General features: G+C 41.3%; 1 protein-coding gene across 2 annotated transcripts in view; it reads left to right on the top strand.

Moving 5' to 3' along the window:
• The window catches only part of LOC103365508 (protein TANC1), a 93,059-nt gene that overhangs the window by 13,823 nt on the left and 60,971 nt on the right, over window positions 1-18,265 (top strand). The gene's annotated exons all lie outside the window — the stretch shown is intronic.

Below are 18,265 nucleotides of genomic sequence, written 5' to 3'. Positions count from 1 at the left end.
ACTCCGTGGGTTGGGCAATATCCCTGAAAGCCCTCCAACTTGGTCTTCCCGCTCAATGAGTTCGGCTGCTTGAAGCAGCTGCCAGACAGTTGTCTGTCTGTTGTGGGTGACGCAGTGTTAATCACACTAGCACGCATCGCCGTGCACTCTTGGAGGCCGATAACAGTTTCAGCTGTTTATTCCTGCAACTTCTGACACACACAAGCCTTGTACACACAAACAGATATGCGTCCACCACCAGTTGGCAGGGCTTTTCTCGCTTTGTGTGGCTCTAACCAGACAGAAGCCACACATGCACCTGGCCGGACAGGACAGAGCAGTCCTCTTGTTTATTGACCTGTGATCAGAGTAGAAGTAGGAATGGTAGGCTTACACATGAGGGGGGAGCGAAGGGTTGATGCAGGTTTCATTTACATGAATACATAGATTTTTGTCGACATCTGTCCAAAGTTTCCCCTGGACGGTGATATTTCTGTGCTCATTTCAAGTGATGGAGAGTGAACATTTAGCCACTGTCATTAAAGATGATCACAGTAAGAGTTTTATTGCTCTTCAGACAGAAAAGAAAGGATGAGAAGCAATTTGCACAAGAACATAATGTGTTATTGGTTTAGCGACCTGCAGAAATGTTAAATCTCATTTGAGAGCAATACCTGACTATGAGCAACCTCTTTGAATTTCAGCAAGATTAAGTGAAAGATGAAGGGAATGTTCACAGTGTAGTGGACCCGTGCACACACAGTAATGGTGTGTGTGTGTGTAGAGCGAGACCATTAAGTACTGTGTTGCCTCAGCTGTGGCGGTGAATGGTACATGCTGTCTCTGCAGTTTCTGTGAGCTTCTCGGGTGTTTTGACATAAAACAGTGATTTGTTGCGAAAGGTCAGACAACAGCAAATTGGTTACAAAGTGGGATTTCGTGTGCCTCTCCAAATTTGAAATACCCCTGGGATGACAGAGCAGGTTCAACTTGTTAATAAGGTGTTGATAAAGGTAATCATCATTTCAGGGCATCTGGTTTGTGGTTTATTATTACGTTGCAATATTTTACATTTATTATGCCTTTTATGTTAATCTCAGTTTTTCATATTCCTTACTCCCTCTCTGCGGGGTGTTGCAGTGAAGTAGAGCAGCTGACATTGCAGAGATTCCTTCGTTGTTGTCTTTATTCTTTCTCTTTCAGCTGCTGCATCAGGATTTTTTGCTCTTATGGGGAGACTTCCCTTGATAAACAATAACCACAGGTGGCTGAGCGGTTATTTGTTCTGGCAAAAAAGAGCTTTTGATGGACAGCTGTTCAAAGAAAAATCGCTTTTTTTTTTGTTTGCTGCGGGGCATATTGAAAATTGTGGTTGTTGTGGCTATAAGAGTTTATTAATGCGGCTGTTTCTTGTGGCCGATCAGAAATGGAAATGTTTATCTTTGCTTGGCTGTGAGACAGCATTAGTTAAACACTAGCTGACTAGCTTTTGCTCTAATATCTTGTCTCATCCTTTGGTACAAAAGGATGTGCTTGATGTTACTAATACATGTGCCAAAAAAAAGTTTCTAGTCCGAGGCATTTGTTCTTTGCTGCTTTTGGTGCGGTCTTCCAACATCCCTGAGAGTTTAGTGAATTCTCTCCCTGACATATGGCCGCTGACCCTGCACTCTGACATTAACAAACACATCTCAGCTGCATGTTTCAGTGTCTTACTGCATGTGTAGGCCTGGCTCTTCTCACTGAATGTCTGGGTGGCAGCCTCTTCTCTGTCCATATCTACCGCAGCCATTTTGAGACATGCTACCTCCTTGTCCTGTGGCTTGTAAGGGTAAAGAAAACTCCCTTTTATGGTGTAGTCTTGATGTAATTGCTTGATGAAACTTGTGCATGCATAGTAATAGCAATAGAGGAAGTGCTTAGTCAACAAGGTGCAGTGTTTCTGTGCTTTTACTAGCACTTGTTAACTAAACAACAGACAAATTGTTCTTTTGATAAATTTGTTGCCACAAAAAAAAGCTGTGAAGACAAACAAGTTGGACGCAGCCAACCACAGAATGCCTAGATTACAGATTGCATGGAGTATGTGACCTGTTCAGGAAAGAAAGACAGACATCACATTATCCCACACACATTTACTGACACATGCACACACACACATACAGACAGAGATAGATGCAAGCAAATCTCAAGACACGTTATTAACATCCTTTGATTAACCATAATATCTAGTGCTCCAACCAAAGCCACTGTCTGCTTTATCATCAGCCCATGATTTTCCCTTTGGAAAATATTTCCTACTGCAAAAAAAACACATTCAGCTGCAAGGCTCGAGTTGGCTTTTAGTGTGACGCTCGAGCTTTTAGGTCAAAATAATCAAAGAGATTGTTAAATCACCTCTGCATACATGTAGGGTTCTGTCGAGGTTGCTATCCTCTCTTTCTATTTCTTATTGAATTGAAGGAAAGCTGTGGTCAACGCCGTGAAATGTTTTTTTAATTCTTTTTAAATTATTATTATTATTTTTGCCATTTTTGCTGTCAGTCATGTTTGAGTAGATTTTCATGTCCAGACAGTTGTTATATGACTTAAAATGGTGGAGAAAGAATGCACCTGATTTACAAAGGAGACCATTGAGTGCAGAGACCTACACGACTATCAAAGCACTGTGCAGCCAGCAGGCAACGATTAGCAGGGCGTAGCTCAAACCACATCTTTCACTTACACACACATTCATGTACAAGTACACACATCCAAACACACACAAACACACACAGACACATACGCCCACAAACCTCAGGTGTATCCACATTAGACACTCCCTGTCTCTCCCTATGAAAAGCAAAATAAGGGCTCTTGAGGAAAGCAGTGAACCTGGTTGACCAGTCTCACTGTGGGTTTTTTTTTTTCTTTTTTCTGAGGCTTTTCATGGCTTCACATGATTAAAGACTTCTAAGAATGAAGGCTATGTAGCTAATCCTTTTCTGATCACATTCCATGATTCCAAATCTACCTTTGGTTTGCCAAAATGTGACCACACAATCCTAATAGCTGTTTATTCTGTCTGATGTACATGCGAATAATAATTGTTCACAAGAAAAGCTCATTTTAAAAGCCTATGCTTGTATTAACAGTAACAACCTTAAATAGCACTTTTTTGTCTTTTGCTTTTCTAGTTCCCCACCATGACCCTGAACATCACTAAAATATGTAGCATTTAGGAATAAAGAATTTAAAACAATTTGAGTTGAATGCATAGCATATTGTGTACTTCAAGTCATTTGTCAGAAATGCAGCGTTTTGAGTTTCACTACATGGCAGCTGTTGAAGTCAGACTGAATTTCCATTTTGTTTCGCTTCACCACTTTGTCTGACATCACATGAATTAAGATGGTTTTCTGAGAAGATGCTGATTTTCCGTAACCCCCAAGCAACAAGTAATGTGCCATTTTCTTAATTTTACTCTAAATGGAAGGTGTCGTAGTGGTAGCTGGGAGCGATTTCATGTTCGTCAAAGAAATATGTAAATTTCAGAGTAATTTTACTGAGTAGACTTACAGCGGTCTCAACAGCTATGTCAGTCTCATCTGTTTTGCCTGCACTTTTATTGCTATTTCACTTTCACTGTTTTTCTGTGTATTTTTCTGGCTTAAAGGGGATCTCAGAATCCTAATTCTTACAAAACTCTGATTGGCTCAGTTGTATTTTGAACCATGGAAACCATTATTGATCACAAAGATTTGGGAGAAGATTCACAGTACAGTCGTGACTCGATAATCCGACCCTTAGTAATCTGAAAACCTTACTATCTGACAGGCTTTTAGGAAAAACGAATGGAACCCATTAAAAGTAGCCTTAACATACTGACAACCTTGGATTCTGACTCCGACATGACATTTTATGTCACAAATATATAGTATTATCTGACTGAACAATCCCACAGATTGGCTACATTCCGACTGCAGGACTTAATGCTCAATTCAGATTTTTTTGTGAAATCCAAGTTTTTGCGAGTTCGTTCACATTTCCAATTAAATGCGACTTGTATGTGATCTGCTGTGTGAACATCATACGACCCAAAAGTGTCCCGCATGCGCAGAAGAGGACACGACGACGTCACACGAAGCGAGCGTGCTCAGTGTTTACGGAAGTAAACATGGATGGTGGCGGCGGGGGAGTGGCGCTGCCACCGACACTGATGGTAGAAACAGAAGTGTGATACTAACTAAACTGGCATCAGCAGCTAAGTACTGACTGTGTGTTTTTGCCCCTTCCACCCAGTCGGAGTGCTCCCCCGGGGTGGAAGTGCCCCCTGACCATGTTGAATATTCAGATATTCATCATTAATTGGGCCTGAATATCCAGAGACCAGATAGTGCTATTCAGATCAGAGCTACTACTTCTTATAACACCTATGAACAATAATTAACAACAAATGAGCCTTCAAGCATCAAGCCCTCCTTGTATCTCCACCTCCGTCTTGACAATCTGACAGCCTCTGACACAAAAGTCGGTTTACATTTAGTGTTGGATTATCGAGTCACAACTGTAGTTTATATCTGGCAGTTATATATGCATTTGTACTCACCATTTATCTGAACTGCACAGATCTTGTATCACACAAATACACAATGGCAAAAAGGTCACTTGTGAATAAGGCCCTCCACTGTCCCTGAAGCTGTTAGGACTCATTACAGTACTGATAAATGTAGTATTTTGACAGTAATTATTTAGAATAGAACTTTTTTTTTTGTGATATTCAACCAGATAAGTGCACCAGCCAAAGGCTGGATTATGGCCTCTCAGGGGAAGGTCTTTCAATTCTCTTTCCAACCACCTTGGAAATCAAAATGTGTTTATACTTGTATTGAATGGTGATTCTAGTAGGTGTGAGTGAAAAGCCTTACCATCGTAGCGAAGGGTGAGGGGCACAGTTCACCTTAAAAACACGGATATTGGCTCACCTTTTCAGACAGTCTCTCCAGGGAGAAATTGAGTTGTGAACATAAAAAGTACTATAGTTACGTAACTAATGAAAAATGAAAGAAAGAGAATTTTAATGCCTTGTTCTCACCTCCGCACATCCGTCAAATCACGGTGTAAAGCAATTGTGAACGTTTAATCGTCGGTAAAGTTAAAGAGAATGGTGGACACAGACACCAGACATCGTAAAGGTATGTAAGGAGGGGGTTCATGACGCAAGCTGACTGTCTGACATATTATTTGGACTCTCCATAAATTCTACTTAATGGTTAAATTTGGCACTGCTCTTGTTTCCCATTGGCTTCTGGCAGGAATTTGTAGAAATGCTTCCAGGTTCCCAGTGGCCCACTGTCTGCTGTAGCAGCCTGTAACCACTCTCCACTCCCCTAATTTGGTTCCCATGTACTCGACGTCGACGGTGCCTGTGACCTTGGAGGTGTGCGCACAGCAGTGAACGAGAAGTCAGACAAATGCACGAGGACCTGGTGGAAGCAAGCAGTTATGTCATCTGCAGCACACGCAACAATACATGCAAAGACCCCCCCTCATCCCACTCCCCTACCGCTCACCCCTCACCCATTCGTCGGCAAGCAGTTTCTTTTGCTACTTCAAAGAGTAGGAAAAACAGTTTATCAGTTAACGTGCCAGGGTGTTGTTAGTCGGTCTTTGAAGGGGTGATAGTGGCTGTCATGGCAGTTCATTGGCTGGAGAGGTCAGTGGGCCGCAGGTTTTTCTAATTACAGCGTGACCTTCCTGGGCAGACACATTCCTTCTGTCTGATTTTCCGTTTTGCCTTCATACCTTTAACAACTTTTGTCTGTGATCTAAATGAGCACTTGAAGTGTCCTTTTTTTATCTGGAGGACCATCCTGTCACCCATAGGACATACACCGTGCTCGCTGTTCTTTGCCTGACTTTGCTTTACTTTGATATTTTTCCAAGAGTTTTGAAGGATGTCTTTTTTTTTTCATCCATTGCCTTCTCTGTGCAGACACCAACCCATGCTGTCACAGTGTCTGACTCTCAGAAAAGTCTGTGTGGGTGTCTGTTGAGACCTCTGTTCAGTCTTGGGCTTGGGGCCCCTTTTTTCTCGCCTCAATCCTACTTTGCTCTGCACTGCTCTGTTCTGCATTTCTGAACACAGAGACTCTTTTTTTTGGTAATTGTCCCTGCAGATGAATGTCTTGCCATCCCTAGCTCAGGAGGGTTTGAGACAGGCTGAACTAATGACCTTGGTTCCTTTGTGCCCAGCCTCAAAGGAACTGGGGATAGGGCTGATTGCAAAGAGGACTGGTTTGCATAGAGTGCTCCCGCTTCACATTTACATCCATCTTATTTTAAATGTGCCACTTTGAGATCAGTTTTCATTTGTGAACTCTATTGGTGAAATCGACTCACGTCTTAAAAACGTAATGGTGAAGACTGTTCTGTATGGGTTCTGGAAGAGGCCTGCTTCGTGTCAGAAGGAATAATATAGTTTGAATTTTAATATTAATCTTCACGATAAATCAACATATCATCACCGAGCTAATGGTTCAAGCGAATTTCCTACCGTCCTGTGTAGCACGTCAAATGAGGCGAGATTGATTGACGCTAAATTCGCACAGATTTACCACGAAAGATTTTCAAAGATGGCACAAAGCAGCAAGGTTTTCCCCTGGTCTGTGTTTGCGTTTGGGATTAGGCTCTTTGGAAGGATTGGGCGGACGGCCTTTGTCCCGCATCCTTTTCCATTTAACGTTACTGAGCAGGCTGTTGTCCAGAGGTTAGTGGTGTTCTCATGACCTCACCTGGCCCCAGAAGAAGCTCTGCCTAATGATCTGTGCTAATGGCAATCCAAATCTGTTGTTAAACCAGATTTCCATGGCAACCTACGACTCCAAACCACATTGCACTTTTGACTGGAAATAAATCCCCCCTTTGTCTCAGAGCCGTTTTATTCATATTTCTAACAGATAAATGACAGAAATTGTGGAAATCAGGAAAAGCAGTGGATACAGGGACAGTTAAAAAATCTCTGTCTTACCAGGCTATATTGTGAATCATCCATGTTGAAGCGCAGTGACTTCAGAGCTGGTTTCTTGGCACTAAAGTGTTTGATTGTAACGTGAATGTCAACATGTGTCATCCGTCTGTCCTTTGCTTAGACTCTAACAGCTGTTTTCGTGACTCGCAGAGGACGTTGTTTAAATTAATATCATGTAAAAACCCATGTGAGAATTTTTATGTTTCGCTGTAGAAGCATTAATGCATGTTTGGCTCAGCAACAGTGCAAATGAAGGCTTTGTAGTTGAGTTCATAAAACATCCTAAACTGTTGATGAGAGATACTACCAAAGAGTTATGTACGAACAACATTAGGAAACATTCTAACAGTTACAAAAGATGGAGTGCAGCTGTTATGTTATGGGCCACTACATTAGCTTTTTACTAAGCCTTAGTCATACCCATAGAAGGTAAAATCTCTTACCAGGTTACTACTACATAAGTTAAACAACATTAAAGCATAAACAACATCAAAGCCTTTTGAGTGCGTGTGTGTTCTCTCAAAAGGCTCTGATTATGAATAGAGTTGTACCAGATTTGACAGGAGGTGAGAAGGTTTTTTTCTTCAGTGTTGGAGTGAACAGTTTGCCCCACCTGTCTAGAGTGTGGTACTGAGGAGGCCAGTGAAGAGACACTCATGGTCACACACAATATAATAGCATGAATAGCAATAACTCTCCAGCCAGGACTGTCAACAGTGGATTTGCCCTAATTTGTTCCAAAGCTGAAACAAATCCAAATCCTTGGCAATTAAGCATCGCCATTTGGTTCATTTAGATTTAGGATGGTGGAGCATTTGCATTCGGGTCATGTGTGTCGTTTTCTTTTAACTACAAAATGTCAACCTGAAAGCATCTGATTAAAGATTTGTTTGGTGATATGGCTTGCAGCTGCAAATATATTGGTGGACTTTCTCTGTAGTCTACATTTCAAACAAGGAAATGGAGCTGTTCTGCTTGACAGCACAATAATTTCCCATTGTAATATCAAGCATCTCTAAACATTCTTTATTGAACCAATGCCATCAGCCATTTTATGATTTAAACAGTGTTCAATGTGTTGGGGAAGAAGGTATATTCCTGTGCTGGTATTTCTTTGTTGTGGGGTCCATTCTTTAAAGGAAGTTGATAATGGAGGGGGATTTTTGTATTATTGCTTTGGTTTTTTTCTCTCTTAAAATAGAAACCCCCCTATGCTGGCTATTCTACCTGCTGATCTTGACATAGCTCGTAGCCGACATTGTTATATGTAGTCTCGTGTAGAGCACTGGTAAACCAGATTTGGTAATTTAAACAAGTTTGTGTTTTGATCAGGTTGACCCAATCTGATGTTACTTTAAAAACTGGCACAATACTAGGGCTGGTCTGAACAGCAATTTCTGTTCTCGGGATATTTGGCCCCAGTTAATGACGAATATTCCGAATATTTGGGGGTGCCGCGTGGTGGTGGCGGGTGGGTATTCGGGGGCGGTGCTGAGCATTCGGTCCGATGGGGCAGCAGTGAGTGGGTGTTTCCGCCATCAGCGGGCACTGTACTGTATCTGCCATTCGTGGCAGTGGTGGCGGCGGGGGGCGATATTCAAAGATCAAAATTGATACCCCGATTCCAGCACAGTACACGAATAGTTGGCTATTCGGATCCAGCCCTACACAACAGTACGATAGATTATCTGATCCTGGATCGCAAAACATGGGATTTCCTAATCATGTGAATAAACTTTTTGAATAATTGAACCCAGCTATATCTCTCTTACTTGTTTAATTTCAGACGTAGAAATCCACTTTTTCTGCATTTAGTTTAACTCGAGAACACGACTCAGCAGCAACCGTGAGTCTGATTGATGACATGAACACACACATCACGACTTTGCAGGATCTCAAAATGCTGCAGTTTCTAAAAAATGTGTTCAACCACAGGCTAGGATTGTGGGTTTTCATGACTGTAGCACATCCGCCTGGTCTTTCTGTCAGAACTGTGCTCAGGTAGGTCGAGCAGTTCGTTGGTATTTCTAGAAATATGCTCTTACTCAGTGAGTTTGGTATAATTAAAATCTGCTCCACCTGACATTTTCTGCTATTATGTGGCATACAGTATTTCTCCACTGTCAGTCCCTTTACTGGCCTTTGTATTGCTTCCCTGTCACAAACCCTGAAATAAAACACGGTAAAGATACTGACTGGCTCATATTTTTTTCCCCTCATACCCACTTAAATTGGCGATTTATGAAGAGGAATGGGAAATGTCATGGTGCCTGCCCGGTTGCTACCCTTTACCTCCCCCTCCTCTTCTGCTCCTTCTCCCCAAGACACACTCACACTCCTCCCTGTCACTCACTCTTCCCCTGGGGCCGGTGGGAAAGGCATTCCAGAGATCCAGAGTTACTGCAGAGATGTGCATCAGAGGGAAAGACACAGATAGACAGTCTTTCTAGTTTCAAAATGTTAGAGTGTCTTACTTTGCCCACAGCATCTTTGCGTTGCGCAAAACGGCTAATTTGTTCTCATTATCAAGCGCGCAAAAATTTGAGTGGAGGGTTTCAGAGCTGCAGAGATGTTAATCCTGTTTCTGACAAGCTAAAACTAAAGACACTGTCAGAATTGTTTTCTCTCCCCAGGGACCACCAGCACAGATGAGTAATTCTTTGGAACCTGAAATACAATATCTCTAGCTAACTGGAAAGTTGGTGGAATTTGATTATTAAGGGGAAATTTTAGTTTGTTAGTTGAAAACAGGAGGGATGTTGGCAGTTTCTCAATAGTAAAATTCACAGTTTGGTATGTACCTGGGTTTTGTGGTCATGATTCAGTACTCTTCCAGGAAAGCAAACAGACAACACAGAATTTTTTTTTACATTTGTTTTTGAAAAAATGTGAACATTAAACACTATTCTTCATGTTAGATTTAAGGTCTTCAAATGATGGCATATTATCAGTGAAAAAAGATACAATTGTCAGTAATGCAGTGTAAGGCTCTGACTGGGAATTGTGTGATGAACAGTCACTGTTTAGTAGCTCTTTGTAGTTCATCCATTGGTGTTGAGCAGAACTTGCTTGGACTTATTGGTAGGATCAACAGACAGACGAGAATGCATACCTGACGGCACATTGCTGCACAACTCTAGAGCTTTGACCATACGCTTAAATCTGTCATTTTCTACAGCTGAATATGGCCACATATCTGCAGTGACAAACATCCAGATAGAATCAGTTATTGCTTTGACACAGTTCAAATCAGCAGGATAAGGCTACTTAAACGCTGTAGTGAGAAAATCTTGTTTTTATTTTCAGTGTCTCCTCATACATACCCGATTCCAGCGTACCAATGTCACCGTGCAGGTTTTTTCCACTACTCTTAATCCATTTTTTTTGCTGTATCTTACCTGGAACCCGTATTGCTCCTACACAGTGGATCTCAATGTCATGGGAGGATCCTCTGACTCTGACATGTCCCTTCAGTCCTACTGCAGCTGTAGCTACACTACATGAGCTGTGCTAATGTGGCAAACCCTAGTAACACCCATGCTGTAGGTGACCCAAGGACACTGCCAAAACCTTTGGGGTCGGAGAAAGTGCATTTGTAGACATAAAAAGACTGTTTCTCATAGTAATTATTTGGCTAACAAGATTTACCAAGCTGATGAAATTTCACATGGAATGAAATAAGAATAGTAATAATAATAAACTTTATTTGTATAGCACTTTTTAAGAACAGAATTTGTGCTTTTAAATAATAAAGAAAAAAACAACATGTATAAAAAGTACAGACAAACACTCAAAATATAAAAATACACACAATAAAAATGTAAAAGAATAGACTGGGTCACTATTGAAAGGTGTACTAGTAGAACTGATTAAAAAGACGACATCACAGAAAGGAATGGAGATAAAAGCTGAAGATAAAAGTAGATTAAGAAAGAGAAAAGAGACGACAGCAGGTAGTACCAATAAAAAAAGGGAAAAGAAACAGGCGAAGATCTAAAAGAATGTTGCTTTCTAAACAGTTTGAGATAAATACATGTGAAGTATGTATTCATATATGTAATGTACAATAAATGAAAAGAAAAGGAAAAGAAATTGCTGCAAAGAAGAGGTGTCACATTGGCTGACCTTTATTTCATATGCGCTTGATTCTACAATAGAAATTAAACGGCCTAGAAGTTATACAAGTGAAAACAAAATGTGCTAACACAGTCGTTTGGTTTATTATTTATCACTTACATCGTTCTGTGTTTTACAGTCTTTAGTCAGGCTAATATACAGTATTTTGACTGTTTCTATGGCTACCACTGGCAGAGTAAAGTAGTCTGAAATTAGAATGGCCTCATGAGAAAAGCACGGATGCCTTCGTAGTTTTTATTCACAGACTGGTTGCACGGCTTTGCTTTAGCAAGTATTTTTTGTTTCAAATTATTTAGTACATTTCGAACCAGGAAGATTTGCATCCTATTAGCATATTAGATCTAATTTGTCCTTCATCATTATAGATGACTTATACCGAAGACCCTCCCCCACTCTGTATTCTTTGTTGTCTGGCCCTTTCTCCTCTCTGTGGGTTGCTGTGTGTTAACCATGACAGCTTTTGTGAGACTGTCACCCTGGTCTCGGAAGTACACAGGGAATCCACATTGGCACGCAGTCTAGCGAAAGAATTCCCCTCTTTGCTGGATTGTCCTACGGTCATCGTGCTTTGTGTGTTGACTGAAAGAATCTGCATTAATTATAGCCTTTCTTCATTTTCTCTGTAGGCCATAAAAATTAACTAGTGAGAAGCTAATATTTGTTTGTGTATGTGTACAGTATATGTGTATGGAGAGAAAACAGAATGGCATCAAGATTCATATTGTCTAAACAGACAGTATTGGCTTCTGCCAATATCATTTACACTGTAAACAGTATTCTTTGTATCAGTCAAGGTGGTTTGGAGCGAATACTGCAGGCAGAGGGCAAGCTAGCAGATATAACACTGTTCTTTTCTGCTAAATCAGTTATTCCGTCTGTGGCCTGTATCATGATTTTGGAGACTAGTCTTGCCAATGCCAGCTTCAGCAGGGTTTATGATTTACATGTGTCATGCATTCACACTCAGCATGCGAACATTGACCCATCAGACGGAGCTCTGCATACAGGGGCCATGCATTCACACAGTGGGGCCAATCAGATAAAGCTAGGAGTCAGATACCCTTTAGAATAATTGGATGGCTGTGAGGTGAGGTTAGCTAACACAATGGCTGAGGAGGGAGAGAAAGGTGAGGAAAATGTCAAGAGATGTCTCTTTTGATGTTAGAAGAAAAATATTTTAAAATGAGGAGGAGAAATGAAACTTTAATTTCCTACAGTTGTGATGTAGTTTATAAGTTATCTGTTGTTTATGTGGTTGGGTATCCACATGCAGTTTGCTCAGTAAAAACATGTTCAAACAAATTTATTCAATTTGTTGCAGACACCTTTATACAGGCTGTGGTAGAAAAACATCCAACACAGTGTATTCCAGCTTGCAGGAGTCACCAGAGTGCCCTTACTGGCTGTTGGACACTGCCAAAAACATATATATATATACAATAGGTATGTGAGTGTCAGAACTGGACCACGGAGCACGTTTTCTTTTACAACGTGTGCAGCATGTGTGTGTGTGTCGTTTAGCTGTGGAAGAAATAGCAGCAGGAGGCCTCTTAGGAAGAAGGCAAACTGGTGGATGCAGAGTGATGCTCTGGGCAATGTTCTGCTGGGACAGCTTGGGTCTTTTTTTTTTTTTGCATGGATGTTGCTTTGAAACCTAATATCTGCCTTAACATTGTTACAGACCATGCAGCATGGCAGCCGTATTCCCTGATGGCAATGGGCTCTTTAAACAGGATAGTGCTTCTTGCAACACTTCAGAAATTGTTCAGGAACAGTTTGAGGTACATGACAAAAAGTTCAAAGTGTTAACTTGACCTCCAAATTACCCAGATCTCAGCCAGAGCGCACATCTGTAGGATGTGCTGGAAAAACAAGTCCGACCTTGGGATTCCCCACCTCGGCTTCCAGCACTTCAAGGTCCTGCTGTTACTGTCGTGGTGGCTGATACTACAGGACAGCTTCAGAGGCATTGTGGAGTCTCTACCTTGATGGGCTGGAGCTGTTTTGGAGGCACAAGGGGGTCCTGCACAATGTTTGGCATGTGGTTTTATTGTTGTATCTGATCAGTGTAATTTGATGCCATTTGACTCGTGGTAATGCTTAATGTTATGGACACCATTTATAGTGCTTTTAAAACCAAAGTGGTGACAAACAGATGGTTTATAACAGAGCTGCAGTATTAGAGTTTTTTTTTGTTTTTTTAAACTTTGTATGCTGCCTATTTGTTGTAAAGCCACGCAGTATACCTTTGTTGGAGAATGGAGAGTGCCTGTATCTGTCAGCGGGCCATTGCATTCCCTCACAAGGAGTGACAGCTCACAGTCTATTGTGCAGATTTACGTGAGAGGAGAAAAACACTATCCAGATTTATTCCCATAAAAGACATCTCGAGCAGTTTTGCTGTGTGACCAGTGCCTTGCAGGCTAGTTGGGGGAAAAAACAAGACACTTGACGCCATGCATTAGAGAAGAAACTGACTTTAATTTGTTGCTGTTGATTTTTATAGATGGCTGTAATCCCCTACATATTGTAGTCAGATTGCAAAACAGACATGGAAGCATGAAGTTATTATCAAACAATAATGATACTCTGATCTGCATGGATTTAGTTAAGGTTTTCCCTGTTCTGAAGTTTTAATAAGAAGCATAGTTTTGTTTGTCTTTATGGTGCAAATGTAGGAGACGGAGCATCGGTTGAAATAAGCATTTCAGATTAACTCACACTGACCTGGTCAAATAATTGATTTGTGCTTTAATATATATTTTTCTAAATCAATGTCTTGAAATAATATTGAACTCTTTTTATGGGTTGGGCATGTCCTCGTGGGCACTGGACCTTCACTTTGATGAGGAGGAAAGAGCATGCATGGGACTGTAATCATTTTTACATCATCCAGGGGCAGCACTGTATAATTAGAAAGGGCTGATTTCCTCGACCACAGCAGGGGCTGAAATTGCAGGCCTTGCCCCAACCAGGGTTTTGGAAAGTAACTGAAATAGCACTGGCGAGTTTCTGTCCTTGTGTCCCTCTGCGTAATATAGTATCGGTCAGATGGCAGCGCAGTCACCATGACACACGGCTGCCTGTTCACCAGCACTTGGATGACAAGCTTTTATGTGGTGCCTCTTGTTTTCAGAACCAACTACCAAAATTACAACGTTGTCATAATCTCTTTTACATGCAACATGGCTGAAACCTGTATCGGCCACGACCTGCTGTGACTTCAGCAAGTGAACAGTTAGCTGGCAGCTTTGACTGTATAGCCAGTGTGGCCTCTGTTAAAGTTCACCTGCAAAGGACTGTGTGTGTTGCACTGCACCAGGTTTTAATCACCCAACACAAAATCAAAGATAATACCTTGTTTATTATGAAATCCTAACTGTATTTGTTGCTGTATTTGCCAGGTAAAAACCAAAGTGCTGTCACAGGAACTGATGAGAAATAGTTTTAAAAGTCAGAAGGTTACCATAGTTACACGTTTTGTTTTTTTTTTTTCTTCCCAATTTTTGATCTGTAGTTAAATTCTTCAGATTCCCCACACAGGGGTTTTATCATAATTATTTTGTGCTCATACTGTTTATGGTAATGAGGATGCTGTTAATGAATCGTTAAAAGACATTTTAAAGGCATTTTATGCTTGACTCAAGAGTCATAATTGAGAGATAAAAGGAAACAGTGAGAAGCACAGATAAGAAAGGACACACTATAAAAATCTGCAATGATACAAACTAGTGATGAGGAGCTCATGTTCAGTGCCTTAACCCCCGGCCCAACAGGGTAATTCATTCACCAGTAACTCCCCCACCCTCAACACATAGCAGAAAAAATAATGATGTAGGATCAGCAATTGAAATGCTGGGATTAATCTGTGTCATATGGTCTACTTATTGCTCCCCACTGAAAGAAACTGACTTAGAGTCCTTGCATTATATCATTCCTATTAGCACATATAACCCACAATGACACACACACACACACACACACACACACACACACACGTCCCACTCAGGACGAGGTGACAGCCGGTCCTGGTCTTTGCTGAGTGATCTTTGGATCATTCACAGGTTTTCTCCACGTCTGCAGGCATGCAGAGGTGTCATTGCAACCTTCTGCTTCCTGTGTCTGGCATTCTTCTTTGTTTAGGAGCCCTTTAAAACACAGGACAGCTTTGTGTCCCCTCTGGTGAGGCAGAGGCGTGGAGAAAAGGGGTCTCTGTTTCTGATTAGCCCAGCAGTCCAACAACACTCATTTCCCCAAAGAGAGAAGCAGGGTGCTAATAGTAACTTGCCTCTTGCATTTGAGTCCTTCTACAAACCTCGGGCTGCAGACAGGAGTCTGTGCTAATTTGCTGAAGTCCTCAAAACAGAACCGAAGCTAATTGTCATTGCTGTGGTTCACCACATCTGCAGTTATGATTTAGCTGGGTCTACTGACGTATGGTCTGCATTACTAGTTAGGTATTATATGTTATCTTGAGGTTGATAATTCATACATTTTAATTTGTGGCCATGATGAGTGGGCAACTTTGATTCTGCAGAATAGATTACTTTGCTGTCAATCTGTTTCATGGCTCGAGTGGTCTTTCCATGCAGAATTAGTTTTTAGTAAAGCAAAACCATGTTTTTTCCATCTAGAGGCTAAGCTAGTGCCCAGGTAAAGTCATTTGTAACCCCTGAGCTAAGTCACATGTACAGACTGTAGAGAAGTGCTTTTGTGAGTGTCACAAATAACTGTAATTTGATAGGTGCGACGGAAAAATGTAGAAAAACTCCAGTCCTAGATGTAAATTTGATAGCAGTGGAGAGAACAGTGACATCGTAAACTGGTTTATATTGCATGGCAGCAGTTCCTGGACAACTGGATTGCATTGCACACCACCACAACTAGCTTAGCCGTTTTTTTTCTGTTTCAAATTCTTTACGATTATATTACAGTGTGGGGTTTTTTTGGGTATTTTTTTTATTTTTATTTTTTCAAACATAGGAAACAAAAAAGGGTACAGACTTCTACTTTCATCAAGATGTGAATATCATACAGTTGTAAACCTGCTGTAAGGCTTGTGTTTTAGTGATTAGTGTCAGAGATTCATCAGGAAACGCTGTTGTCAGGACTGATGATGGTTTATTAGGCAGTTGTTCTCTGGTACGTGTAAATCTTTTTTTTTTTTCCTGCAAGCCATAAGCTAGTGAGGTTTTATTTTATGAAACTACTTCAAACTGTTGTGAACCAGGCTCTCAGTCATTAAAATATGTTTGACTGTAGAATATATAAATGTACAAATATTTACAGCATCTCGTATTTTTTTACTGTAGTTTTAAAACAAGCGTCAAAGACAAAATATGTAATTCACAGACAAAGCGGTGAATCTCTCCATTCTTATGATGTGACCACAAATTCTCACTGACATATTGTCCTTGTCTTTGACCTCGGTGTCCCCTTTTTGCTCACTGTGATGGATTACTTCTGTCAGCATCCTAACTACAGCACGACTAGCTTTTGCTTCCAGTTTTACAAACTTTATACAGCCTTAGGTGAAAAGATGCTCAGCTCACACACCAGGCTGTTAGTTTTGGTGGCGACTGACAGCGACTGTCACTGGCTGACTGACTCCTCAGCAGAGTGAGGGATGTAAGTGATTGTTTTCTTATCTGGTAATCTTAAAATAAACATATTAAATATTCATGAGCCCAGTTAATGGATGTGCTTGTTTTCCAAGTTTTGGATGCCCTGCGGGGGGGAGAGAGAGAGGGAAAGACACCTCTCAAAATCACATTTTGTTTGTCCATGAAACACCAGCAAGGTTCCGCCAGCCTGTGTAGTTAGTGAATTACACATTATCTCAACTCTGTGGTCAATGACACAGCCTTATTTGCTCCACTAACTTGGATGTCCTTCTCATGTGTCCCAGAGGCATGAGAAATGCTCACAGGTCCATGACCCCTGGTTTAAATACATATTATATGGTCCTGTTTTTCCCAGATCCAGGTCTGTTCTGTGTTTTTTCACCTTTGCTGGTTGTCCTTATTTATTTATGTTTAATGTGTTTTTCTGGCAGGCATTCTGTAGTATGCGATTTATTTAATAAACACAAACAGTATTTTTTTTTGCTTAATGTCCCCAAATTCATTCAGTAAATTACTCACCACATTTGGGCTGCATGGTAGCTCAATGTTTAGCACCTCACAGCTAGAAGATCCCTGGTTCCTGGCCTGGGTCTGGGATCTTCCTGTGTGGAGTTTGCATGTTCTCTCGGTGCATGTGTGGGTTCTCACCGGGTGCTCTGGCTTTCTCCCACAGTCCAAGGACATGCTGAGGTTATTTGGTGCTTCTAAATTGTCCATAGGTGTGAATGTGAGCGTGCTTGGTTGTCTGTTTCTATGTGTGGACCTGCGATAGACTGGCGATTTGTGGGATGTCTTGACATAGATGTCTTGTCAGTATTGTATGGAAGTTTGGGGAGAGTGATTATAGATGTTATTCTTTAATTATTGGGGTGTTGGATGACTGAACCTTCTAAGGAAAGCGTATGCTAGGGTGCTGGCAAGGAGGCTGCCTCCAGATCCAGGAGGAATGGTGCAGAATCTGATCTGGTTGTGGAACAGTGGAGCAGTGCTTCAGCCCTGCAAGGTTACAAGGAATGTCCTGGAAGTGTTCACACGTTTTTTGCACACTTCGATAAAGTTAATGACTCTTCTTGAGTCTTGCCTTGGGTACAGCAAGAATTAAGGGGCAGGTGCTGTTGATACCAGCCCGTCTCGTTGTGATACAACCAGAGTAAAAGCTGTGTCTGTACTTTCATTCGAAAGCCAAACACTGTCTGAGTTGTAATCTTAATAGATACATGGGTCTGGGTTGAGACCTCTGTGTTTTTTTTCTCTACTCTTTGCTGATGATGTAGTTCTATTGGTTTGCAGCTAAGTGTGAACTGGGTGAGATGAGAATCAGCGCCTCCGAGTCTGAGCCTGTGCTCGTCTGCTGGAAAACAATGTGTTTCTCCCTCTTAGTTACGAGTTGCAGCCCCAAATGCAGAAGTTAAAGTATCTCATGGTTTTGTTTACGAGTCAGGGTAAAATGGAGCGAGAGATTGACAGCTGAATTGGTAATGCCGGCTTTGTAATGGACCACTGTGACTGAGAGGGA

The sequence above is a fragment of the Stegastes partitus genome, unplaced genomic scaffold (genome assembly GCF_000690725.1).
Source record: "Stegastes partitus isolate 25-593 unplaced genomic scaffold, Stegastes_partitus-1.0.2 Scaffold848, whole genome shotgun sequence".
In the NCBI taxonomy this organism is placed as follows: Eukaryota; Metazoa; Chordata; class Actinopteri; family Pomacentridae; genus Stegastes; species Stegastes partitus.
Note: the sequence above shows the minus strand (reverse complement) of the source record. Positions and strands in the feature narration are given on the sequence as shown.